Source organism: Megascapheus bottae, unplaced genomic scaffold (assembly GCF_031878675.1).
Source record: "Megascapheus bottae isolate mThoBot1 unplaced genomic scaffold, mThoBot2.hap1 HAP1_SCAFFOLD_50, whole genome shotgun sequence".
NCBI classification, from domain to species: domain Eukaryota; kingdom Metazoa; phylum Chordata; class Mammalia; order Rodentia; family Geomyidae; genus Megascapheus; species Megascapheus bottae.
The window spans coordinates 1,310,016-1,338,004 of NW_028327837.1; the positions used below are offsets into that span (position 1 = coordinate 1,310,016).

Below are 27,989 nucleotides of genomic sequence, written 5' to 3' on the forward strand. Positions count from 1 at the left end.
AAAGGAAGAAAGGAAGGAAGAAAAGAAGAAAGAAAGAAAGAGAGAGAGAAAAAGAGAGAGAGAAAGAAGAAAGAAAGAAAGAAAGAAACAAGGAAAGAAGGAAAGAAAGAAAGAAGGAAAGAAAGAAAGAAGGAAAGAGAGAAAGAAAAGATGAAAGAAAGAACACATCAGCCTCCACCCTAGACCACTGAATTGGAAACTCTGGGATCTGTGAACCATGGTTGAAGCAGTTCTGCCAAATGAATCTTGTTGGACATCAGCACACCTTTGTGTTTCTGAATGGAGGAGAAACACCAGCCAGTATGGTTGGGAAGTATTGCAACCTGTTCCCTGCCTGATATGCATGTACTAGCTGTAGGGAGCCTCTGTTACTAAAAGGAATAACACCAATGTACAAACAATCAAAGTCCATTTGTGGGGAAGATGAAAACTAAAATAGTCTATAAATCTGAATGAACTCATTACTGTTTGTCCAGACAGTAATTTCTCAATCTTAGCATTACTGATATTTTGAGAAGATAGTTATTACTTGGGTAGGGAAGAGAGGACAAAAACATCCTATCATTCTTCCTAGATTGATATTTATTGTAGGGTGTTTAGTAGCAGTCCTAGATGTGATTAGCACCTGCATCCATTTGGTTGTGACCACCAAGTATGTCCATATGTTACCCAGTGTCCTCTGGGATGAGGGGTATAGCTGACTGTTAGAGCACTAGAGCAGAAGGTGGAGGCCATGGGGGTGGTGCAGAGCAATGTAACATATGTACACAGATTTAAACGTATGTATTGATGAACTCTTCTCTTTCTGAACTAAAAGTATGTATCTATCAATTTTTAGAATGATTGTATTCTTTCGGCTTCTGAGGCTGATAACACTTATGAGGATCTTTCACCTTGCAACTCAGAAAAGGCATCTAGAAAAATTAATCAGAAGACTGGTAAGTGGGCAGGACATGTTTGCTTCCCATCCTGGTAAAAGTTTTAGGTAGCAATATCAAATTCTTTGTGGTTGACTTCTGTTTTACAGCTTCATCATTTTTGTTCCTCCCAGGTGTCTGGCAATAAGAGACGATATGCCAAGGATGGATTTGACCTAGATTTAACTTACATCACTGGTTTGTGAAACTTAACTATTGATTGACTTCTCTTAATTATAGTACTGTTTTTTGAAACTTGTCATGTGATTGACTTATGTTTAATCCACATTTTCCTTTGAAGTAAGAATATTCCCTTTGATTTTCCCAAACTACAATGTTTTTTATCTAAGGCACATTGGTTTCTGCTTTTTGTTTTTGATTTGTTACTACGTTGGCTTCTTTGGTGGTTCTGGGAAAAGAACTCAGTCTCTTGCTTGCTTGGGAGGCTCTCCTACTTCTGCCACACCACTAGCACTTTTTATGTAATTGTTATTTTCAAGGTAGGCTCTTGCTTTCTGTCCCAGCTTTTCTGAGCTACAGTTCTTCTACTTGTATGCCATTGTACCAAGCCATTTATTGAGATGAAGTCTTTCCATGTTCCTCAGATCTTTGCCTCCTGAATAGCTGATTTCCAAGATTGAGCCAAAAATGCCTAGCTTTTTTGCTTTCTCTCTCTTCTTTTTTGTTTCTCTTCTTTCTTCCTTTCTCTGTCTCGCTTACCTTCTCTTCTTTCTTCTTTCCTTCCTTCCTTTCCATACTCTCAAAGTATTTTTCTCAATGATTTCATAGGCTACTGTGTTATGGTAATATATTGGTAGATTACATCTGGGCACAGGTAATCTCATTCATTTCAAACCAAGACTCCCTGGTGGTTAGACAGTAAATACGATGCAATTTCAAGTGGCTCCATTAAAATTTCACTTATTATTTATTCAGTTTTGTTAGCTATCTAAGCATCCAAGAGAAAGAGACCTTAACCTTCTAAAATCCCAGAGAACAAGTTCATTATCCATGAGGTCAGGTTTGCTAAGGGAAGACGGCTTCAAACACTAAGTTCCTGTTGAGCCTAAGGATAGTATGATATTGCATAGCTTGTTTATTTACTTTTGTATTGTATTGTCAGTCCTGGGGCTTGAACTGAGAACTTGATAACTGTCCTTGAGCTTCTTTTGCTCAAGGCTAGCACTTTACCAGTAGAGCCACACTGCCACTTCTGGTGTTTTCTCTTTATGTTGTCCTGAGGAATCCAACTCAGAGTGTTTTTGCATGCAAGTCAAACGCTCTGCCACAAAATCACCTCCTTAGACCTCTATTGCTTCATCTTAATGCATCATCTTGGTTATGTCACTATCATATCAACTCCTCTTGCACTCTGAGAAAAGAACCTGGATAGATGTACCAATAATTTTTGTTATTGTTGTTCCCATCTGTACTGAATTTTCTAATAGGGATTCTTTTGCCAGGACAGTTCCTGGCACTGAATTCAAGCCCCAGGATTGGTAAAATATATATATATATATATATATATATATATATATATAGTTTAAGAGAAAATATAGAACCTCACGCATCATCAGAAAAATACAGGTGGAAACCACAATGTGATATCACTGTAACATTCCAACAAGCATGGAAATTATTGAATAGATAAGAGGTAACACATGCTAGTAAGCCTGTGGAGAAAGATGGCCTTTGACAAGCTATTGATGGGGATACCAATTAGCATAGCCATTCTAGAAAACTGTGTGAAGATTCTCAAACAAATCACCCTTCAATGATCCTGGCATCCAATCATACCTCGACTGGGTATTGATGCGACTTTAAGAGATCATTATGTGGCAGAGATGTATGCACCCGTGGTTAATAGCTCACTGCTCAGCAGTGAATAGCCAAGGGATGAAATGCACCACTTCAGTGTCCATCCAACGTGAATGGTGTGGCACCTCTAATGATAGCACATTGTTTATTCCTGCAAACAACGATCTTTGTCAACAACACAAAAGGAGAAGTTATATGTTAAAAAAATAAGCCAAATGGCAAGTATGGAATATGCGAAATAGCAAAGCATTGATTTCAAAGAAGGTGAGCCTAGACTAGTGAATACCAGATACTTGGGTGAGTCAGAAGGAGGAAGGTTTGGGAAAAGGTTGATGAATGAGCAAGAGATTGTAATGACATAAGACGTAACTTTTCACTCAGCTGTTGCACACTAGATTGATTACACACAACAGCATTGTTTTATATATTAATGAAGAAGAAAGGATTTTAAAGTTTCACTATGATGCTATGTAATGCTTGACATAATAGTTGTATTTAACCTGATTTATGTACATGTATGTGTGTGTTTTTGTGTGTGTATATGTATATACATGTGTGCGTCTCAAAATCTCATGTGGTACTTATTAATATGCATGACATTTATTCTTCTGTATGTATCAATAAATAACAACACGGTATCACATACCTAGAAAAAAGGCGGAAGTGGTAGTGACGCTGAAGTGGTAGAGCTCTAGCCTTGAGAAAGTCCTAGGACAGTGCTCAGTCCCTGAGCTCAATCCCAGGACTGGCAAAAAACAACAACAACAATAAAACAATGGGTGCTTAATTGAAAAACCATCATTATGTAATGCATGCTTATATAAATAAACCTTTACTGATGCAGAATCCACATTGCCCTCATCTTACATTTGTCTATTAATGCAATTATGTATGAGGGCGTGCAATGAACACAACGATCAAATTGTTGACAATGTTCTGGCATTTATAATCACTTTCCAAACACTGAAAGTGTTCTTTTGAGTATTGATTACCATAGACCAGTTTTAATGTTTCTTGAGTTTCTCATAGTAGAATCATATGGTAGCTCTTTTGTAACTGTGTTTCTATCAGCAAAATAAATTCTAGGTTTGTGCCCTGGTTGTTCTTTTAAAAATAGGATTAATATTTATAGATCTGTGGAAAATGCACACCCAGAAAATATAGTGTTATATACTGCTCCAAAGAGTCATGAAATGCATTATATTCTGCAAATCCATTTGGTAGAAAGGAAAATGTGCAAATATGACAAAATAAACCTGGAGGAAGTGTAAATTTGGCAGCTGGAAGTTTTTGAGGGGACATTTTATAGCTCATATGACTTTAAATATTTGAGTTTGAAAACAATAAGGGTAAACATTGTACTTTGTGTTGATCTGTGCATCATAAACATAACACTGAACAAACTTAATTCCTGAGGAGGCTAAGCAGGTCATATGCTCCTCCTTGTCCTTCAAAGGGAAGAAGGTTTCAGCATTGTATTTTGAACAACACTGAATATAGAAAGAACAGGGTCAGAGTGCAGATGTGTGGGACACAGCCACAGTTACTGGAGAAACAAACACAGTGAGGAAACATCAACAAGTCTGGCCACTTCTGTATGCAGTCAGGCCATGTCCCTTTGCCTCTAAGTCAAGTAAAAGCTACTTTTGCTGGAAAATACAATGTGTTCTTGATCTTAGCCATGCTCTCTTGCAGTCACTTCATAGATATCTAGGGATCCAGGAAGAACAGGATTTATAAAACTGCAAAAGGCAGACTGCTTTCCAAACACGATGCCTTTTCTTGTCATCTTGAAGAGAAAAATCCAGAACTATAAACACTGGCCAGGCCCCAGAGACAAAGGCTAAGGGCAGGTCATTCAGACTGAGACTTGGACAGATTTAACATGCCTACCTTAATGCCTCCAGCACCTTCCTGTTTAATATGAGGGTCTATCTGGAGATAGACAAGAATTAGAAGGCATGAATGCTTGGCTGCTTTGTCCTTCAGAACAAGGGGGGAGCTAGTGTATACTCTTAGGTCAAAAGAAGCATTTTGCAGACTTGAAGAAGAAGAAAATCAGAAGATTAAAGCTGTGACAAAAGCGTTTTCAAAAGTAGACAGCATGTTTTACTAGTATCTTTAAGTAGTTGTACAAAGGAGCCGCCTTCAACAATATAGTTTAGGAATGTATTTATCTTTTTTAGGAAGTGGCTCGTTTCTTCAATACCAGACATTATTTTGTATACAACCTTTGTAGTATGTATATCACTTTAATATATTTGCTACTGTAGATATGTAAGAAAGTCACCTTGGGTATCTTTCATTTCATTGTAAATATTACATAGTAAGAAGTCAGATCAGAAATCTCTGTAATGTGCTGGTGCTGTGTGGTAGGAAAAGTGAGCTTGGCAGCACAACATTCCCTAAGAGAGAGATGGACCAGTGAGAGCGAAGAGGCAGACTTGCAGAGGAAGTGCTCAGGAAAGATCTGCTCGTGCTCTTATGCTCAATCAACTCTTCCTGCCTTTCATGCCAGATTGTATCACAGACAATTCAGCAAGTATGTTCCATGATCCACCAGAAAGTGTTGGTGATGAGAACAAGGCACGTGATGAGAAACGGCAAAAGAAAACAGAAGAAAGAGAAGAATGTGCCCCCAGTTTCTCTGCTGTGTCTGTCTTCAGTTTTTCTCCTGTCTAGACATTAACACCTGTCTAGATTTTTTGATGGTGGTGTGGGTTTTTTTGTACTTTATTTAGGGTTAATGTATAGAGGGGTTACAGTTAGATTTTTTTAGGTAATGGTTACATTACTTCTCAAACCGTGATACCCCTTCTCATGTTTTTGTCCTCTTTTCACTGTCCCCTGATTTCCCAATCATGATTTTTATGTACATTTTTATTGCATTTTATTGTCAGAATAAACATTTAATGATGTTTTCAGGGACTGAGCATTTAGACAGCACCATTAACCTCTGCTTAGTGGTACCTATGTAGTATGATAGAATAAACAGTCTAGAAGATAGAATAAGCAGAATGCAGGATGATAGGATATACAGTCTAGAAAATAGAATTTGCACTCTGTTAGAAGGTTGATGGTAAGGAATATGAAGCATGAGCTGATTTTAGATTACTTGGGATGAAAAAGTCTTTAAGGACAAGAATCTGTCCCTAACGTCCTTCATGTCTCTTTGGCTCTTTGGTCCACTGGTCTTCCCGCGTTCCTCTCAGGGAACTTTGTGCTGGTGATGTTAAAAATCCTTTTAGAACAATTGAAAGGAGATAAGAATTCCTAAGACAAAATTTAAACTTCGTTCCTAACTTTCATGTCAGTAGGCATAAAACCCTCATACGTATCTCATTTCTTTCAGGCGAACGGTCTTATGACCCCAAGTATTTTCATCACCAAGTGCATAAAATAATGATAGATGATCACAATGTCCCCACTCTTGAGTAAGTCTGATGCCACACTGATGGTCAGAAAAGCACTAAATTCACTGGGCTTGAAATTTGGGAATGAATTTTAATTAACTAAAAATCCTTATTAAACCAGAGAGATGGTCCCAAGCTCCTTGAGCTGATTCAAAACTTTGGAAGGGTAGCAGGGTATAAAATTAACCCTCAAAAATCAACTGCCTTCCTCTACGCCAACAGTGAGAAGAATGAGGCAACAATCAGGAAAGCAACTCCTTTTGCAATAGCCTCAATGAAAATAAAGTACCTAGGAATTACCTGAACTAAGAACGTAAAGGACCTTTTGGATGAAAACTTTAAAACCCTGAAAAAGGAAATTAATGCTTGAAGTCTTGAACTGTATCCCACATAGCAAGTGAACTAGAAAATAACCCACAAAACCACAGGAAACACTGGTGTAGATTCATAAGGCATGAACTCTTGTTCATCCTTTCATAAAACCTTTGTTTAGCAGAGGTGAACACTTAAATGGAGCAAGAAAACTCATTTCTAGGAAAAGGCAGGAAATTCAGCCTTGTAGAGTCAGTTTTTGGTGAATTATAGGCATTTGGAAGGACAAGTAGGTGTAGAAATTCACATAGTATTTGACTGTGTAGAATTCAACAATTCAGTGCTGATAATAAGGAGCAGAGTACACATACATCCAGAGGAGTCAGCCAAAAAAGTTCAGACACCTGAATATAGATAGAATGTGTATAAAGATGCACTGAAAACAAGCACCAAGATTGTGAGGAACTAGTTTGAAGGTCACAGCAGTGCAGCTTTTGTCTGTGCCATTCTGCCCTTTGACAAATTGGGTGAATGACTGAGACACCAGTGAGGAGATGCAGTTCTTCTTCTACTGAGCAGAGAAGAGAACTCTTAAAAAATCCTCATCAAACCACCTGTGTATGAAACCCAATTCGAGGGGTTGTATGCATTTTCTAGAGTACAAGAACAAATAATCACCAAGTAAGAGCCTATGCACTAACAATTTACATCACAGTACTGGGGGATACGGGTCTCCAAGGAGTAATGTCCTCAGTTGGTGTCTGGACCTAAGCACCTGATGAGTCCATGTCCTTGTCATCTGAGTGCTTTAGAATATTGTGACAATACCAGTATACAAGACAGAGTATTTGTATCACCATGTCCTCGTGTTCTGTTTTGAAACTTAATTGGAAAGTTCAAGGCTCTGAGTTCATATCTCACCACCGGAGAGAAGTGGTAGAGGGGAAACCTAAGCTGGAGATGTCGCTCAACTGGCAGACCACATGCCTAGCATGCACAAGGCCATGCCTTCAATACCCAGCACTGTAGACAAAAAGTGTGATTTCTCTGATATTGTCCAAATTAACGTTTTGTGTATTTGCAATGTTGAAAATGTGGACAATATACTCACAAATATTATCATATACTGAACTGCCCAGCCAAATACCTGGCATATCCATGTACTAGTCCTCTGAGTGTTAAGCCATTCTGGAATATAACAATACATAGTATACTCGAAAGCCTGTCCATATCTTGCTCAGGGATGCAATTATGTTCAATTTTGAAATGAAACAGAAACAGTAGACAAAGTCAAAGACATTTTCCGTTGTGATGTCAAGTACTTGCAACCACAATGCTTAGTCAGATAATCACAGTCTGTGTATGCCACTCACAATAAGTCCTGGGACGTGACAAAGATTTCAGATGAGGAAGAGCTGTTTGACCTTGCGTCAATCCCTCATACCCCAGGACTCTGCAGCTTGAAATGCTAAGCATCACTTTGGATGGAGTCCTGCATTCCACCTGCAGATGCTTTTATCCATCAGAGCGGCAGGACAGACAGCCTACACTAGAGCAAACAAGAAATAGAGAAGACATAGAAGCAGAAATTTAGATGTTATATCATATTGAACTCCTATTAGCACATGAAATGCAAAATACATAAAGCAACAAAAGCACAATGAACACTGAATTAGGTTAGCTAGGAACATAATATGTCTCAATCTTGCATAAAAGCTTTGTTTTGGAGAGTTTACATTTTAACTTTTGCTAGAAGAAGCTTCATTTCTAGACAAAAGCAGGAAATACCCTTTGCATTTACAGTATGTAAAGTTGGTATTAGGTGAATTATTGCTAACATCAATGAAAAACTAAGTCTATGAATTCACATGGTTCTTGACTGTGTATAGTTTAATCATTTAGCACAGACGAAAATTAACAGCCGGGCACTGATGGCTCATGACTGCACTCCTATCTACTCAGGAGCCTAAGCTCTGAGGATCAGAGTTCAAAACAACCAGGCAAGAAATCTGAGAGACTCTTTTCTCCAGTAAACCATCAGAAAATTTAAAATGATGCTGAGGTTCAAAGCAATAGAGTACTATCCTTGAGCTGATGAACTGAGACAACACCCAGGCCATGAGTTCAAGGCCCATGACTTAATCAAACAAAAATGAACCATTCTTGTGAAGTCTTCCATCAAAGGCTAGATATCTGCATATAAATACACATGTGTATAAAGATATGTAGAGACCAAGGAACTATTTTCAAAGTCATAGCAGTGCAGCTGTTGTGAATGAATGAGAAACAGTGAGCAGACACCTTCTCAGAGGAAGAGGTAAGAATGACAAAGAAAAAGAGGATGTGCAATCCACCATCCCTAGCCATAAAGGAAATGCAAATCAAAATGTCTCTAAGATTCCATCTTATTCCAGTTACATTGCCCAACATTAGGAGTTAGAACAACAAATGCTGGGGGGATTTGAGGGAAAAGGAATCCTATTTCACTGTAAACTAATACAACCGCTTTGGACAGCAGTCTAGAGGTTCCTCAAAAAAAATCCCTTAACTGTGACCTAGCCATATCATTTCAGGGCATCTATCCAGAAAAACACAAGCCAGAACACTGTAAATACAGTTGCACCTCTATGTTCATTTCTGTAATATTCATAATAGCCCAGTTATTGGAACAGTCCAGATCGCCTACAGTGGTGAGTGGATCCAAGTGATGCAATACTGATACACAATGTAGTTTTACACTGCCATTAAAAATTATGTAATTTGGGGTCAGGTGTTTGGCCTAGTGGTAGAATGCTTGCCCAGGATGCACAAAGACCTGGGTTCAATTCCTTGGTACTACATATATGGAAAAGCCAGAAGTGGTGCTATGGCTCAAGTGGTAGAGCACTATCTTTGATTAAAAAACCAAAGGACAATGCTCAGGCCCTGCGTTCAAACACAGGACTGACCAAAAAATAAAATAAAAGAATGTAATTTGGGAGCCTGGAGTGTGGCCTAGTGGTAGAGTGTTCACCTACCATGTACGAAGCCCTGAGTTCAATTCCTTAGTAACTCATATTAGAAAAAAGCTGGAAGTGGTGCTGTGGCTCTAGTGGTAGCGTGCTAGCCTCAAAAATCCCAAGGACACTGCCCAGGCTCTGAACTGAAGCTCCAGGAATGGCAAAAAAAAATCTGTCATTTGCGAGTTAATGGATGGGCCCAGAACAAATCATATTAAGTGAAGATAAGTCAAGTTCAGAAAGACAAATGACACATAGGCAGAGAATAAATCTAAAATACATGGTGACATGATAAGTCATAGAGGACTCTGGTCAATCATATATCGTTAGACCAAAGCAGGCACTCTTGGAGGAGGAACAAAGAGCCTCTCTGCTTCCGTCTATGGGGAGGATAAGGGAGGTACACAAAAGTGGAAGGACAGAGAGTGAACAAATGAAGTAGTGATATTCAGTAGAAATCATGTAGAAAATGAACTATATAACTCGTGGAAGGGAACAGAGGTGAAATATGGGAGAGAATAAAGGAGGGGATCTAAAGAGAAATATATTCATTACCTGACTGGTGATATGGTAACCCCTCTGTATATCACCTATATAATAAAAAGAAAATTGCAAAAGCAGCAAGAAAGCACAACACAAAAAAGCTGCCACTCTAAACACTTAAACAGAAAGGTTCCATTGTTGAACTGATGTTGCAAAACTAAATGGGTCTATCACAAATCTGTCAAACTCAAAGACATAGAAAAATGATGAAAAAATTATAAGCAACTACTTTATATGAGAACAAATTGCACTAATCATTTAGCTGTAGAGAAATACTAACCAGAATGTATGATCTAGGAAGTCATATAATGTCAAGAGTCATATGTACTTTTTAATTACATAACAATATTGCATTCTTATATTTTTGAATGGGATAGATTGGATAGTACTATTCACAAAAGACATGTGGAAAATAATGATGGGCAAGTAGAAATCCATACTACATGTAAAGAGGCTTGTGTGTGTATATGCATGTGTACATGCACATGTATATATGTTTATATGTATATATGTATATATATACGTATATAAAAACTGCAGTACAGATATCACTGTCAGCATTTTTGCATGTTCATTGTAGCATGAGATGTACCCTTCTGATTTAGTTGGACAGCATTGTCTTTCTTCTAGTTTTTTAGCTACATTATGCTTTTTGACCATTGCAAATTAAGTGTAGTGATCTGAATGTATCGTTGGCATTTCTATGTGAGCTTAGTCACATGTCACTGATTGCTATTAAAAAAACATTCAGAATTATACCTACTTTCTGTTTCAAAATTATCTGATTAGTTCCAATAAGTTGCCTTACTTCTACTTCATTATTTTGTGGAAGCTGCTTTAAAGCATTAAGGGCTATTGCATCTGACGCAGCTTCCACAGAAAGTTAAAATATTCCAATTTCCAATATACTTATGGGGTCAAGAAACACAAAAATGTATCTTTTCTCATTGTACCTTTGTGCTTATATTAGCACTATTCAAAAGAGCTGAAGCTGGGCACTGGTGACTCACGCCTGCCATGCTAGCTACTCAGGAGACTGAGATCTGAGGATCACGATGCAAAGCCAGCCTAGGCAGGAAATCCATGAGACTCTGATCTCCAATTAATCACGAGAAAAACGGAAGTGGCATTGAAACTCAGAGTGTTAGAGCCCTAGCCTTGAGCAGAACAGCTCAGGGAAAGAGCCCAGGCTCAGAGTTAAAACCCCATGACCCACAAAAAAACAAAAGCTACCTATTCACTAATGAGTACATATAAAACTGCTGTGTGTGGACAAAATGAGGAACGAGTCTGCTCTAAAAATGGAATGATATCATTATCAGGAAAATGGATAAGAGAACTCAGCATGCTAAGCCAAATATATCACACTGAGAGCTAAATGTCACATTTTTCTCTCCATTTGTAAATTTACATTTAAAGATGAATAATGGGAAAGTACAAGAGGACCTTTTGGGGGAAGGACAGCAGTGGGGAGTGAGGACATGACAGGAGAAGGTATGGGACATATATAAAATGCTCTTCAGTATACTATCTGATAAAGTCAGAGCAACGGTTGAAATTATTCCGAGTGTGGAGAGCACATGTATGGAGGATACTGGAAGCACCACTGTAAACAACAAAGTTATTCCAATAAAAACAACCCCAAATCTGTAGACATTCAGAATGAGAGCTTGAAGTTTAAAAAAAAATACCCAGATCTCCAATTCTATTATGAACACTGAATGATAGCAATATTAACTGAACACAAGGCAGTCAAACAAGTCAGGATGTCAAAAAATGAAGTGTAATCATTCAAACTTTGCAAACCAGTGGAACATATTGAAATGCAACTGACCCTGCTCAGGTACTACTGGTCCAGGCTCTCAACTGAAGTGTATGCATTTGAAGAAGTCACATGGTTTTCTCCAGGAGGGAAACTTCCCTTCAATTCTTCATCATGTGGAAGTTTTTTCATAGAAGACCCCTCGCTGGTAGGATTTGTGACAGGAGTATGGGCAAGAGACTGAGAGTGTGCAATCACCAAGGAAATTCCTTCAATGGCCTCCTTCATGCTGTCCACAGTACTGTGAAGTTTGCCAAGGACAAATACCAGCATTTTCTTAGTCAATAAAGAACTCCTTAGAGGTATTCAGTGGTATTTTACATGGAGAAATGCTCATCATGAGGCAAGGCAGACTCCTCTGAGACCAATTCAGACAACTGAGAGAAGACATTAGAATCATCTGCTCCATTTATTTGATGTGTGATCTATAAATTAAATAACAGTATTTCAAAATGTATATGTATTTCAGAAAATACATTCAATCCCATACATCAAATATACAAATGAGATAATTATTCATTACCAGACCTGGAGTTCTTTTTGCTTCTTAAAGGTTAGAGGAAAAATTAAAAAGCAAATGCATAAGATAAAGATGTAAAGATCCTATTTCAGCTATAATTCATGGCTACTATTCCTTAATTAGTATTCAAAATTAATTAAGTAAAAATGTTTGAATTCGTAAAAAATTAACTTTGTTGTTTTCAGTGTCTTTTATCACTGAGCTCTTTTCTTCTGATTTTCATGTGAAACCACTGTTGTTGCGGCCATGGTTGTTGTCAGGTCATTGTTCATGTCATTCAAGCATGTGACTATAGAAAAACCTTACAGATATACAGAAGTACGGCTGGTGAGAATATTTCAGCAAGCAATTAACTCAAGAACACAGAAAGCAACCTTGCACATCCCATAATCTTTGGAGGATAGGGTATCAAATACATATTTTTTAAAATACAAATATTTTCACTAGGATAGTAATAAAATACAGAAACACTTTCCAGGAGAGAATTTGCTTATGTATCAAAAGATGATATTTGTATGATAAGAAGGATCCTAATACTGAATTAAGCAAAAGAAAAGGTAATGGTGAGCTGGGCTCTACTAGCTTGCATCTGTAATCTTAACTTCTCAGGAGGCTGAGATCTCAGAATCCATATTTGAAATCTGCTTAGGAATCAAAGTCTAACAGACTTATCTCTAATAAACCTTCAAATATTCAGTAGTGGAGCTGTGGCTCAAATGGGTGAGTGGTAACCAAGAGCAAAAACACCTCAGTGGGCCGGAAGCATGGCCTAGTGGTAGAGTGTTTGTCCAGCATGCACGAAACCCTGGGTTCAATTCCTAGGTAACACATACATAGAAAAAGCTAAAAGTGGTGCTGTGCCTTAAGTGGTAGAGCACTAGCCTGTGAAAATGCAAGGACAATGCCTCTTTCTTTCTTTCTCTCTCTCTCTTTTTTTTTTTTGCTAGTCTTGGGGCCTGAGCTCGGGGCCCCAGTTATGAATACAAGCCTTGGAACTGGCAAAGAAAAAAAGAAAGAAGAAAAAAAAAAGAAAAACATCTCAGTGCCCAGGCCCTCAATTGAAGTCCTAGGATCAACAGCAATAGAAAAGGAAAGAGTATTTTCCTAGATGCACAAGGACACAAGAGTATATTGATCTATGCGTTAAGAAAAAGCATTCACTAACAAGAAAACTCAATGGAATTATATTCAGTGTGTTAGTTTTAAATACTGAAAATTTTACCACAATATAAAATTCCCCTTAGGAAGAAAAAAGTATAATAAGCTTAAAGAAATTAAAAGGACAATTTCTTACTGCTTATGCGCTCCCCCCCTCCCCCCTCTCTCTCTCGATTTCAGATTCTGACCATGTCAACTTTTAAACTTAGGGCTTCTCTTAACTCTTGCTCAACTTTCTACACCATGTCTGGCTTCAACCTCATCTCATAAGGCACACTGCCTGCCTCCTTTAATGCTACTTATTGTGAACAGGGAGTCTCCCAGAATTTCGTGATGGGTTGGCTTTGAACATGGACCTACCAAATCCCAGGCTTTTGATTACCTAAAGGAGAAGTTTCTGGTAAGAAGAGCTATTTCTTTTTTTTCATATACTTTTATTGTAATTATTAGAAATGTTACATTTTATTCACCAGATAGAAGGTGCATTACTTCACAAACATTGATACCCTTTCTTATGTCTTGGTCCCCATTTCCCTCCCTCCACTCTGCCCCTCATCTTGTTTTTCCCCCTCTCTTAGCAGTAATGGGACAGGAAAATGTGAGAAACATGTATATGACATGAAAGATCATGAATACAGGGGCTGATACACAACTTGTATGGCCAGTATGTCTTTTTAAGATGTAGAGCCATTGACCAGGAATCCAAACTCCTATGTCCAGTCACAACTTCCTGACACACAGAGTGATAGCTAGGGTGCATAGTTCCACCAGGATTTTATTGGGAATAAAAGCAGGAGGACAAGTCCTGAGTTCAAGCCCCAATTCCAATACCAGGAAGTACATAAATGACAGATAGAAAAGACAGACTTATAGATGATAGATTGTATAATCATATCTGCACATAGGTACTTGTATTCAGGGAGGAATTATCTGAACATATTAATATTCAAAAACATCAGCAAACTAAATGGTTATGGAAGTCTAGGAGATAATTTTGAAACTTTTTGTGTGGTGACAGTTTCTATGACTAGTTTTTATCTTTATATTCATCACTATTCATCGCTTCAGAATTTTTCTATGAAATGCTGTGTAACAATTAAAAGAAAAAATAAATAGTTCACCTTTCTAACCCAGAGTCTATAAAACTAGCCTCATGTATCTTCAGCTAATCACAGTCTTTTTACTTATGATATTCAAATATCTATTGCTGAAGAAAGCACATAATCCTACATTCCTATACATGTTCTTTCTTATGATCTTTCCTTTTGTTCCAATTAATAGCACTGCTGAGAATTAGTCTCTTCACTAATAACACTTTTCTATGTTTTTAAATCTGCTTACTTAAGGCGAAAAAGCAGATTACATTGAAATGCAAACTGGCCTTCTCCTGTTTTCTAACACAATACTAGAGCTTAAACATAGGGCCTAAATGTTATCCTTTTCCTTTTTTCAATCAAGGCTAACGTTCTACCACTTGAGTCATAGCTCCACTTCTGATTCTTTGCTGCCACTACTGGCTTCAATCTGATCCTCAGATCTCAGCTTCCTGAGTAGCTAGGATTCCAGGCATGAGTCCCTGGTGCCTAGCTCAAAGAAAATCTTTATACATATGTCTTGCCATTGAGCAAAAGATCAACACAGAAAAAAAAACAACTAGACTGAGCTTTTTCCCTCAGTATCATAGTCCCAATAATGTTCATAAATATATTAGATGGTGTGATTACATCTCTGGTGCCAAGGGCATTTTGTATACCATCTGCACCTGTGGAAAAATGGTAATGTAAACGTATTATTGGTATAAAAATGCTATTTTTCTTTTTGTCTTTAATTTGACGCTGAGACCTGAAGGCAAAGGCTTCATACACACTATGTACATGATGAAGCTACATTTCTTTTGTCAAGGAGTAATCCTTAATTCAAATGCTATATCATTTACAATCTTTTGGACAGACTAATTCCCTGCTCCTACCTAGGAAAGCATTCTGCTCTCTGGATTTACCAGTTCTGAATATTTCATACTTTTTCGTTTCAGATTGTATGAACAAACTACTAACCCAATAGCTCCATGTAATATTCATAATATAATTACTATATATACAGGGCTTCATATGACTTGAATTTTGATGAAGCCCCGGAGGAAGTGTAGAATAAATGTACATCATCAACAATTAAAATGAAAGGCCAAAACCACTACACTGTTAGCCTGAGAAATTAAATTTAAGAACTCCAAAACACATGGGATCATCAAGGATACAGAACAATTTTTACACTTCTACATTATTTTAGATACATTATTGGGGAAAAAATCTGACATTTTCATAAAATTTACACTTACGTTTTATGAGCTAGCACTTATATTCCAGACATTTCCCTCAGAAAAATAAATGCATCTGAAGAAAGACTTCCATAGAATGTGTAGCCCAGGCTCAGTGGCTCACACCTCTAATTCTAGCGACTCAGGAGACTGGAATTGATAATATCATTGTCCAGGGCCAGACTAAGCCAAGTACTCACAATCCCTCATCTCAACAATAAAAAGCTGGACATGGTGATTCATGCTGTCATCCCAGTTCTGTGAGAAGCATAAATAGGGGGATAGAAGTCCAGGACGGCTTGGGATAAAGGAAGGCCCTATTCAGACAATCACAAGCACAAAGCTAACAAGAAGTATGGCTCAATGGTTAAAATAAAATCAACCCCAAACTACCTGGCAAGCACAAGCCTCTGAGTTCAAACTTCACTAAGTGTAACAAGGAAAAAAATAAAAACCAAGAAAATAATGCAGAGTGTTTATGTAATAAATGTAAGTATGTCAGAACGAAACAAATTTTATATGAAATGGTGCGTTCTGTAGTGTTCCTAAAAATGCAAAAACTATACTATGGTAGGAAACAATAATATGTCAGCTATGGTGAAGCTTATTTGTAATAACAGCTCCCAGAGGGCTGAGACAGAAACATCTGGAATTCAAGGCCAACTAGGCTCTCCTTGTCTCAGACCTTGTCCCAAAAGAAGAAGCACAGTAAATGGAAGGAAGGAAGAAGGACAAGAAGGAGAAACTGAGTGTGATGGTACATGCTTTTAATCTCAGCTACTCTGGAGGCAGAAGAATCATGAGTGTGACATTCCTATAGTAAGCAGATGCCATACAATTTGTATTTTATGGTGGCCTTTTTGGGGACTGTACTGGCACAGACACAACCTCAGTCTCTAAGTCTGCCTTGTAGCTTTTAGCTTAAAGGTTGTGCTTTACTATTTGAGCCACTCTCCTCCACTTTTCACTGGTTAACTATGGACGTTCCTGTGTGGCCTGGCTTCAAACCACCATCCTCAGCTCTTAGTCTACTGACTAGCTAGAATTACAGGAATGAAGTGCCCAAGTACAGAGCTTAGATGCAAATGTTAATATTCTATACCTAAAACTGTAACAAACAAGGCTTGACTATCTTGAAAACTTGGATAAATTTTCATCTTATCCAGCAATTTTAAACTTTTATGAGAGAAAAAGGTGATATATAAATTTCAGTGGTGACCTCTTCATCAACTTAACTTACAATTGCCAGATCAATATTCTCTGTACTTCCTAACAACTTTTTGTAAGTTATTATTTGAGTGAAACTGGAATATATGGAAAATGACAATGTTATTATTAAGAAAACTTGTAGTTGGTTGTTAGTGGCAAACATCTTTCGCCGTAGCTACTCAGCAGGCTGAGATCTCAGGATGACCGTTTGGAGCCAACCTAGACAGGGAAGTCCAGGAGACTCTTATCTCCAGTTTACCACCAGAAAGCCATAAGTAGTGTGGCTCAAATGGTACAGCACTAACCGTCCCCACCCCAGTTCAGGACTCACTCCCCACGAAATAAACGAACAACTTCTTAATGATAAGTAAACTATATATAAATAAACATCTAAATTATAACTGCAGTACCTATTTTAAGGTAAAGTCAATGTACGAGCAAACTCCAAATGCTCCTTTAGTAGGTCTACCAAGAGCCCCTGTCCGTTGGCATCCAACTGTGCTTTCCACAGGGATTCCAGGCAAGCAGCTCCCATGGTCCTCTGGGCAGGAGGGGCGTGTCTAAGCGCGGGTGGGTGGGGCCGCGGGGCGGGGCTTGGATGGACTGCAGTCCACCTGCAGGCTGCCAGCCCAGCTGGTAGGGGCATCCTCACTGAGCTCTGAGGGAAGGTCAGTTGAGCAAGAGCCAGCCGAACTCTGCTAAACCATCTGGAAGAAGATGGGTGAAAACCAGCTGGTTGCCACGAAATAGCTCTTGCAGCTGCAGCACTGATCTCTCAAACTTGACCAGGATTTCTGTTTTTTTTTGGTTCTTTCCAGCTTCTTGTTAACTGAAGATAAGAGCTTCATACCCTTTGCAAACCAAGCTCAATTTGCACTGCAATCCTCAGTTCTCAGCCTTCTGGGCAGCTAGAATTACAAGTCAGAACCAATAATGCCCTGCTTAAACCTCTCTTGATTTAGACGTTCATTCTCAGGTTTTTGTTTCATGAGTGGAAAATGGACTCAAAACATCTAGCATTAGAACACCATGTGTTGACCTAGTAAGACATGTATCAAGCACTAAAAAGCTTTCACAGATTTACCTAGCCAATTCCAATAAACTAGTGCCTATCACCTATTTATCTTGTCCTAATACTTGTGCATGTGTGCCAGTGCTGAGACTTGAACTCAGGACTTGAGCATTGTCCATGAGCTTTTTCCACAAGGCTAGTACATGATCACTTTAACCATTGTTCCACATCCAGCTCTTAAAGAGAGTTACTTGCAGATAAGAGTCTCTCAAGCGCCATGCTCCTATCATCTGTGGCAGAGTATGAAATAGGAGAGTCATTGTCCACATACACCTTGGGCAAAAACCAAAACCCTGTCTTAAAATAACTGGTGCAATTAAATACATGTAGCAGTAGAAAATAAAGTACAAAATACAACTGAAGTTTCAGTGAACGATAGAACAATATATATAATATATTAGATTTTAAAATACATGCTTTCTGCAAAAATTTAGAAATTCTAACATTTCCTCATTAGAAAAACTTATTTTCTTTTCTTTTCTTTTTGTTGTGCATTGTGAGTCATGGGGCTTGAAGTTGGCTTGGGCACTGCCCCTGAGCTCTTCAGCTCAAGGCTACCGCCCTACCCTTGGGCCAAGCCTCACTTCCCCTTATCTAGAAGTTAATTTGAGATAGAGTCTTAGGTCCTTTTGTGCCCAGGCTGGCTTTGAACCAGATCCTCAGATCTCAGCCTCCTGACTAGCTAGTATTCCAGCCATGAGCCACTCTGCCTGGCTTAGAAAACTTATCTGAAGTTCAGGATGATCTTTTGGGAATGCTCTTTCCAATTTCATTTGTCTACCTACTGTTCAAAGAAAATAAAATAGAGATAAATTGAGCATCAGACATGCACACTTTAATTCCATTTCTGCTCTCATACCAACTCTCCTTTCTTTGAATTATATTCAGTTTTGAAAGTATCATTATTTTCATTCATGTAGATTGAATACTTTTCCTGTACTTTTGTTTTTTAATTCCTCAATGTGGTAAATATTAGCATTTTCTTCACACTCCATCTACTTCAAAAGGGGCTGAGATTAAAAGCGTGTGCCAACATACCCAACTAACTTCCTTCCTTCTTTCCTTCCTCCATCTCTCACTACCTCTGTTTCTTCTTTCCTTCCCTCCTGTTCACCTTCCTTCCTCTTCCCCTCCACCCTCCCTCCCCTACTCTCTGTTTCATCTTTTTTCTTTTGAGACCAGGTCTGAGGGATAGCCTAGTTGGCCTTGAATTCCAGATCCTTCTGTCTCATCCTCCTAGGAGCTGCTGACAGATAAGCTTCACCATACCTGAGCTATACTTACTCTTTCCTACCATAGTTTAGTTTTATTCCTTTTTCTAGAACTTCATATAAATGTAACAATGCACAAAGCACTGTTCCATATGAAACTTCTTTCATTCTGAAAAAAATACATTTAAACTATTACATAAACTCTTTGCATTCTTTTTTGTCTTTTGGAATAGTAGCTCATTACATTTTATTCATTCATTCTATTCATTGACATCAGGTGTGTTTGTACTTTTTGGCTGTGAAACCTACAACTGTTACAGATATTCTCTCTTTTTCCTGTTTACGGTTGTGTCTTCTTTTTGGTATGCTTAGAGTGAGTGAACTCAGAGGCTTGTGCTTGCCAGGGAAGGTTTAGGGTTGATTAATTTTTAACCAGTTGAAACATACCTCTGGCTAACTTTGGTTATTGTTCAGATAGGTCCTTTCTTTATCCCAGACCATCCTGGACCTCTAGCCCCCTACTTTGGCTTCTTCCAGAACTGGGATGACAGGCATGAGTCACCATGCCCAGCTATTTATTTTTGAGATGAGGGCTTGCAAGCACTTGGCTTGGTCTGGCCCTAGACAGAGATACTCTCAATTCCAGCCTCCTGAGTAGGTAGAATTAGAGGTGTGAGCCACTGAGCCTGGACTACACATTCCATAGAAGTCTTGGTTTAGAATAATACTTGCATTTTCTCAGGGAAATATTCTGGAAAATCATTACTAGCTCATAACACATAAATGTTAATTTTATGAAAATGTCAGATTTTCCTAACATTACATCCAAAGTGATGTATGATGTTCCAATTGCTCTATTCCTTGGTGATCCCATGTGGTTTTGGCTTTTGTTTTATATATAAATGCATTTTACTGGTTTATAGAGAACAAAAGAGGCAGAAAATATTTGCATATATCAAATCCTATGTTATAAATGTAGATTTTTTTAGTGGTGATATCTCAAAGTCATTTGGGAGCTTTTTTTCTTCTTTTTTTCTTTTCCTTCACTGTATCTTGAGCACTGTTATTAGAGAAAAGCACAGCTGGCATAAAGTGTAAACCAGTGTCTCAAACACTGGAAGAATATGAACAGCAAATGGTTTTCTTATTTCTTCTAAGTAATTTTTAGTAAAAACAAAAGGTGATCTTTGGCATAGATTCATACTTTAAAGGCATTAATATTGCATTTATGTCAGGTAAGCAACTATGAAAAGTATGCTGAGGGCCGTGGGGGTAAAATAGTTAAAAAAAATTGAGAATGCCCAAGTGTACAGGACCAACTTAAGACAGCATTTACACATTCGGTGTTGGAATCTAACACACTGGGCGTAGGTAGGAGCCATTTGGTTCTGGGTTTGGGAATAAATATGATTTTATGTGCAGGGGAATGCTTAGCAATGAGAGTGCAAGAAAAAGGAAAAGTTACCTTCCGTCTGACTTTGCCTAAAAGGAAACTACTATGGTGGTAGTTAAAATAAACTCATTAGTCTCTGAACAATTGTATTTAGGAGAGAAACTCATTATTCTCCTGAAGAATTGTAGGGGCTCGGCATTTACTTGGTAGAAGGGAGGTAGGAACTGGAGAGCATTTCTCATCGATTATCTGCAGCAGCACCAGAATTCTAGTCTGTAAATACCACTTTTCCTTAGATAGAAAGTGTCCTTCAAAAAAGGATACCTTTCCATTAAATGCTCTTGGAGACCACGTACTAATTCTTAGGGCTGAATTTCAAAAGGAGAAAGAATCTTCTAAAATGGTAAGACAGTTAGGAATGGTGGTGTGCACCTGTAGTCCCAGCTATTTGGGAGGCTGACTCAGGAGGATCACTTGAGTACAAGAGTTCAAGACCAGCACTGGCAACATAAGAACCCCAATCTCAAAAAAAAAATTACTGACAAGCACACACCTAGGTATCTTTAAAAGCTTATTTAGTAAGGGATAATAGAAGACAACAAAGGCCTAACATCAAATACCATGATTTGATTAAAAATTAAATGCAGCATTTCAGCTCAGGAAGAAAAAAAAAGAAAAGAAAAAACAGTTATGAGCTGTGAACAGTAAAGCCTAGCACAGGCCTCTGCAGGCAGTGACAAAGCATAGAGCCCCGGGAGTGGCCCCCTGGGAGGATGGGCACAACCACACCCTTTGCTCCTCTGCCCCTCCAGTGGCAGAGAGCACCAGACACGCAGTGTTTGTGGGACAGTTACCTTGGAAGGAGATGGGATTGGAAGTTTCCCTACTATAGACACTGCTCTGGGACTTGGTTTTAAAAAAAAAAGCAAAAAACAGAACCATGTGATTCTGGGATTTCCTCCTGACTTGGATATTATTTTAGTGGGAAACTAGAAGGATTAAATGTGGAGAGATAGGAAATGAATCTGGGGTATATATGCCAGACTCCTCAACAGGCCACTTTTTCCTGCAGCAGTGAAACCAACTTTACAAAAGGATGAAGGCAGCACAGCCTAAGAAAAATAGGCGAGGTCAGCAGCAACACAGAAAACCTAAAACAATTTCTGGAGGCACAATGATTTTCTTAACTGACTTGCTTGGGCCCTAGGTCTTGGGAATTTACGGAGGAAAATGAGAGCCAGTGAATGGGAGACATAAGGAAATGTCCCACAATGAGTAGGGACAGAGCAGGGTTTCTGGCTAGTGTTCATCCTTAGATTCTGAGTTTACATGAAATTCATAGGCTAGAACAGTCTGCCTATTGGGAGAGTGTGTGCACAACTACAACTGTATTTGGGAATACAAGGTATACGTGGAAACATGTTTCAAAGTGTGCATGGCAAAAGCATACAAATGTTTTCTAATATAAAGAGGGCCCCTATTTCTTTCTGAAGTACCAGGCTAGGATGTGGCTTTCTATCCCCAGCCTTTCTGGATGACTTCTGGAATTCAGATTATTCTCTTCTTTAGTTGGGATTTCTGTACAGCCAGGTTTGGTTAGGTGCCTACTGGTACCAGGGAGTTTTTCTGACCCAGCAATCCAGCATCTGTTCGGATTTTGATTGAAGCAGCCTCTGCCTCTCGCACAGTCTCCTTCACAGACTGCATGAGGTTCTGGGCATTGTGAAGCAGCATCTCTGTGGCCTGCTCAGACTTCTCGTCACTGACGTTGGTCCGGCCCAACATGGTGGCCTTCACTGTGGACAGGATTTTCAGCTGGGTGCTGATAGTTGGGATTCTCTCACATACCTGTAAGAGATTGGTTCTAATCCGCTTATCTGTGCACTGCTTGGCAACCTCCTTGGCCAACCGGGTGACCTCATCTGAGGCCTTGGTGATGTCCTTGGCACACTGGATGAGTGCCCGCTTGGTACCACTGCCCCCTCTTACCAGCCGAGACATTTCAGACATCAGTAGAGCCATGTGCTTGGCTGCTGCAATGATGTCATTGCCCTTGCTGGACCATTTACGAGCTTCATCATGGAGCTGTCTGGCGGCCATTAGCATTGGCTGGTTAATCACCTCCCCAGCTTTCTGCTCGGGGAACTCTTCATCCTTTTCCTCTGGAGGTGGGGGTCTGGGTGGAGGGACTTCACCCTCAGGCAGTGGTTGTTTGGGAGGAGCTAGCTCATCTGTTAGACGGAGCTGTTCAAGGTCTGGTGGAGGCGGTGGGAAGTCAGGTTCCTGAGGTTGGAATGCTTCTCTGACCTTGGCCACAGCTCCCAGGATCCGATATCCTGAATCCAGGAAGCTCTTTTGCAGGCCAGGGTCAGAGATGTTTCCAGCCACAGCCTTGGCATCCATCACCATCGGAGAGATTGTTTTGCTCAGTTCATCAGAGGCGGCTTTGACAACCTCACGGAACTTGGAATCCTCAGAGTTCTCCACCTCCCTCTTAGCAACCAGCAGGATTCGGTTCGCCCGACGAGCAATACTGGTTGCTCCAGCGACCAGCATCTGTGGCTGAATGTTGGCCATGGCTACCTTACACTTGTCCAGGTCCTTCTTGATGGCTTCTTCAGAAGCATCCAAGAGAGATTTGGTATCAATTGCTTCGTCAACCAGCCCTGTCATTTTTCAACATTATCAATCCACTGGTTCTTCATAGTCTCAAAATGTTCATAAGCAGCTTGATTTCCAGGGTTCCTAAGTAAGATGCGAGCAGCAGATACAACCTGGGGTGTGAGTTCTCGGGCTGTCTTCACTGATGCCTGAATGCCTTCCACTGTTGATTTATTAGCAGTACCAACAGCAGCTGCCTTCTCTGCTGTGGCTCCAAGCCTTCCTGAATGGTTCTCAAAATTCGATGCTCTCTCATCAAATACCTCTTCCCTATTAGGAGTATCAGGAGGGGCAGTAGCCGCCACTGCCAAAAGCTTGATGGGAGTTGTGGTATCACTGAAAATATCTGACACTTCCTGAGTCACGGCTTCCTGCATCTGGGCTTTCAGATCCTTTAAAGAGTCTTGAAGCTGTGATGCAAGTGCTCTGGCCTGAGGACTCTCCCCTTCCCATCGAGAAGCCAGGTCAGCCAGCTGAGCTGTCAGCTGATCCACGTGGTCACACTTAGCCAGAAGATCTTGGCGATAAGGTCCCATCATCACATTAGCCAGACGATGCCCTTCAGCTACAAGCCCCCGGATGGCAGCCTGACGGACTCCCCGGTCATCCACTGTGGGATTGTCAATCCACCGCTGGGCTTGCTCAATCTTGCCCTCCAGGTGGACAGCTGCCTTGGCAGGTCTGCCGTTGGCCACAGCCTTGTTGGTTTTGGTCTGCAGGTTCTGCAAGGCCGTAGCTACCTGTTTGGCCAGTGCTCTAGCTTCTGGTGAATTTCCTTTACCCTGTCTTCGTAAATCTGCTAATTTAGAAGTCAGAGCAGCTATTTCTCCAAGGGAACACAGAATGTCATCTCTCTCTTTTGGATCATCACACAATTCGGCTATTTTCCGAGCTTCAGCCAAAGCCCCTCGAATCTGTTCTTCCCCTTCGGGTCCACCATTTGGATCTGCAAGCCAATTCTGAGCAGCATCGATCTTCTTCGCAATGCTCTGCTTCGAGTTTGTCATGGCTTCCAACTTGCGGGCTGCGTTTCCCACCTTTGCTGTGAGCACATCCAGTCCTTCCTCTATTCCTTGGTGATCCCATGTGGTTTTGGCTTTTTAAATTTTATCTCTCCTACTAGAAGTGTAGTGATTTGGGTATCACATTTTAATTGATGATGGCATACATTTATTTTACACTTAATACTGAGCTTCATCAAAATGGAGGCAATCCAATGAAGCCAAGTACATATAGCATATACAGTATGAATATGATAGAAAGCTAATTAGGCTTAGTAGTGTGGGGAATCTGGTGACGTCTGTATGTGTGTGTCTGTGTATAGTAAGGCTAGAAATCTGAGGCTCAAATGCTTGGCATTTGATTAGGACTGGTTTTGTATCACTACACTTGACCCTCCACTTTCTGGTTAAGTATTTACCTGTCTCGGGTAGCTATGAACCCTAAACCTCTGAGTCTCCTGTGTATCTAGGATTATACCTATGAGCTACTGGCATCCAGGTCTATCAGCATGTGATTTCTTTCTTTTATTAAGTTCACCCCAATGTCAAAGGAAAATGTATTCCTTACAGTTAGGACTACTCAGATAAGACACAGGAGGTTAACACATGGGTAACTTTAGTAATTCTTACCAACTTTCTCTATGATTTATATCATTTATATGAGTACTACATAATTTGCTCCTTTTAGCTCTAATTGTGGAAACATTTTAGTCACTTATAAATAAATTGATTCCTACTCTTAGGATTTGTGTTTGTTTATTTTGTTTGGCTTTGCTGTTTCGTTTTTTGTTTTTGTTTTTGTTTTTGCCAGTCATGGGGCTTGAACATGATGGCTTTCTCAAGGCCGTCTCCCCACCACTTAAGCCACAATAGCACTTCTGGCTTTCACTATGTATGTGGTACCTATGAATCAAACCCAGGCCTTCGTGCATGGCGGGCAAGCACTCTATCACAAGGCCAAACTTCCGGATCTCTTTCTCTTGGTTTTATAAATTGTTAGCTATTTCAGGACAGGGTTTATTGAGGGTTAATTCTCCCCTGCTTATGGAAAACCTTTCTGATGTCCTCTGTTTTGTAAGGTTATCACTCGCCTGCAGTATGTGTGAATAACAGGTAGTTTTCTGTCGTGTCTTCGTGTATTTCTACCTCAATGCCAAGCCCTTTTCTGAACACATTTGAGTCCACATATGCTAGGCATAAATTGGTAAACTACCCTAGGCAGCTGGTCCTTCAAAGAATGAGCAAATGCCAGTGCTACAGCTGAAGGACCTTAAGAATGAGTTCCTCCTAAAAATATAAGTTGGGTTCCTTCCCTTCCTCACTGCCTCTCTATCCACTACCCACGTGGGATATGCATCTGTCCTCATTGGATACACAGTCTTGGGCTGTGACCCTGCAGCCTCCAGAACCATATGACAGACTTTTACTTTTCAAATACAGTTTTCTCACTCAGGTCTACTATTAGAGCAATGCAATTATCAAGACAACCACCATTTCCCCTCATGTTCCCACTATTCCCTAGCTCAGTAAATTCAACTGATTGGAACAAGTGGAGAATTACCATTTTGAAAAATGCATACAAGTATAATATTCATTTGATTTTCAACAGTCTGAATGAGTCTATAATATGACCATCTGATATTTAGAAGAAACTACCGTAATAATACAATTTTACTAATGGTTCTTTAGATCATCATTTGGGACTTAGTGACAGTTATTTTTTATTGTAATTAATAGAAGGGTTACTGGAGAAAGTAATGTAACTATTAGATACTTTCTGAGATTATTTCCAATAGTCTAAATTGAATAAGTTCGTATTTTGTCCAATTCTTTAGTTGACCTTCTGTGATAGCAGAAATGTTCTATACTGTACATCCTAGAAGTCTCATGTGACTTTAGGTTCTAGGAATGTGGCTAGTGGTAACTTTTCATTTGATCACATCTGAACCAATTGAAATGTACTGACACAGATATCTGTGTCTGGTGGCTATCATGTTAAATAACACAGATTGTTCCCTTTTCTGCATCTACCTGGGTAGCTCTTATTATCTCTTATGTATTTGTGACATGTCTTTGACAAACGAATGTGTAGAAAGATGGATGTTGGAGAGATGGATGAATGGTTGAGTGACATGGAAGGATAGGTGGAGGGATGGTTATGTGGGATGGATGGATGAATGAACACATGAATGAACATGTTCATTAACCTCAAATATACTTAACAAAACAGTAAGTGCCGAAAGTAACATACAGTTTGCCTTTGGTTTTTTAGTTCCGTTTTTATTTTCATTTTTATTGTCGGGTAATGTATAGATGGGTTACATAGTTCAATTTTTGGCAGTGCTGAGGACCTACCAGGGCCTGTGTATGCTGGGTGGTCTTTACCACACATCTCTGCCTCAGCCCATAGCACTGCTTCTTACCATCATATATCCATGCACAATATCTCATTGCAATTGAACAATTTGGGAATTCCTGCCGTATGGTGATTTGGGGTGCCGACCAACAGAACTTACTCTGCATTGGGAAAGACCTATCTGTTCATTCCAAACTACATGTTGGGCCTTACTGATTCTACACTCTGGGGCACACCCACTCAGCACAGGGCAGGGTGGGAGATGGGGCCTTGGGTTCCTTGACTGGAAACCTCCTTGCTCTGCTCTCTGGATAGTGGATGTGCTTGGGAGCTTTGGGAGGATGCCCTGTCTTCCCTGTCACGCTGCTCCCTTCTACACAAGGTAGGACCAGGCAAAGTTCAGTTCCTCAGGGCCCCTCAGGCCTATGGCCTTCCTTGTCCTATGTGAAGTGCAGAACCCCACATGGGTCCCTGTTGGGAGCCAGAGTGGAATCAAACTGAACCTTGATTTGCATCAGACAATGGCTTTATTGCCTTATTGTTTTCTGGCCTTATTCTGTTTAAATGACCTGAGAATTACCATATGAATGTAACACCTGGAAGTTCCCTGGGTCTGAAGAAGGGAAGAAGCTGGAGTGGAAAATAAATGGGGCAGTCTTTACCTGGACTGCAGACATCCCGGACCCGGTGTGTCTGTCTCTCTTCTATTTTTTCCTAGTCCTTGCCCCTTATTTCAGGAACCCCAATCTGTGAACCCTGGTTTGCTGCCGGCTGGCCCCGGCAGGTCCCCCTGGCCCTGGCCCCGGAGTGGGGGCCGTGGTAGCCAGGGTACTTCTCTACCACTGGAGCTCCCACTTGCCTACTTTCCTTCCTTCTTGCTTGCTCATCTTTCTTAATTTTTCTCCAAAGACTAGGTCACAGGCCCTGAGTTTAAGGACCAATAATCACACACACACACACACACACACACACACACACACACACACACACACACACACACAGTGGCCAGGAGCATGCTGGATTCCTGTGATGTCTCAGATGACCAGAACATGTGGCCCAGGAAGCATGGCACGTCCTCGGCATAGAGGACCAATTTGTCTGTGCCTGACTCCTAACCTGGCTGGACCCCTCTGGTCACCTTGGACTCCTGTCCCGATTTTGGCCATCACCATGTGCTCACTCATGTCCCCAGGTAAGTCCTAGGTTTCCCCTAAAAAAAAAGGCTAAAATACCAGATGTATAGGCTTGGATGTCTGAAGATTACAATTAA

At 40.0% G+C, this 27,989-nt stretch overlaps 1 long non-coding RNA gene and 1 pseudogene across 1 annotated transcript; both read right to left on the reverse strand.

The window, feature by feature from the left end:
* Positions 1-7,142: 7,142 nt before the first annotated feature.
* LOC150039050 (uncharacterized) lies at positions 7,143-17,539 on the reverse strand. Its single transcript, XR_016534548.1, has 3 exons — positions 17,436-17,539; positions 11,837-12,249; positions 7,143-8,009 (listed from the first exon to the last, which is right to left on the reverse strand). It is a non-coding gene; the product is annotated as an uncharacterized LOC150039050 (long non-coding RNA).
* A 4,465-nt stretch (positions 17,540-22,004) lies between these two features.
* On the reverse strand, positions 22,005-27,903 carry LOC150039051 (vinculin pseudogene; annotated as a pseudogene).
* Between the last annotated feature and the right edge of the window lie 86 nt (positions 27,904-27,989).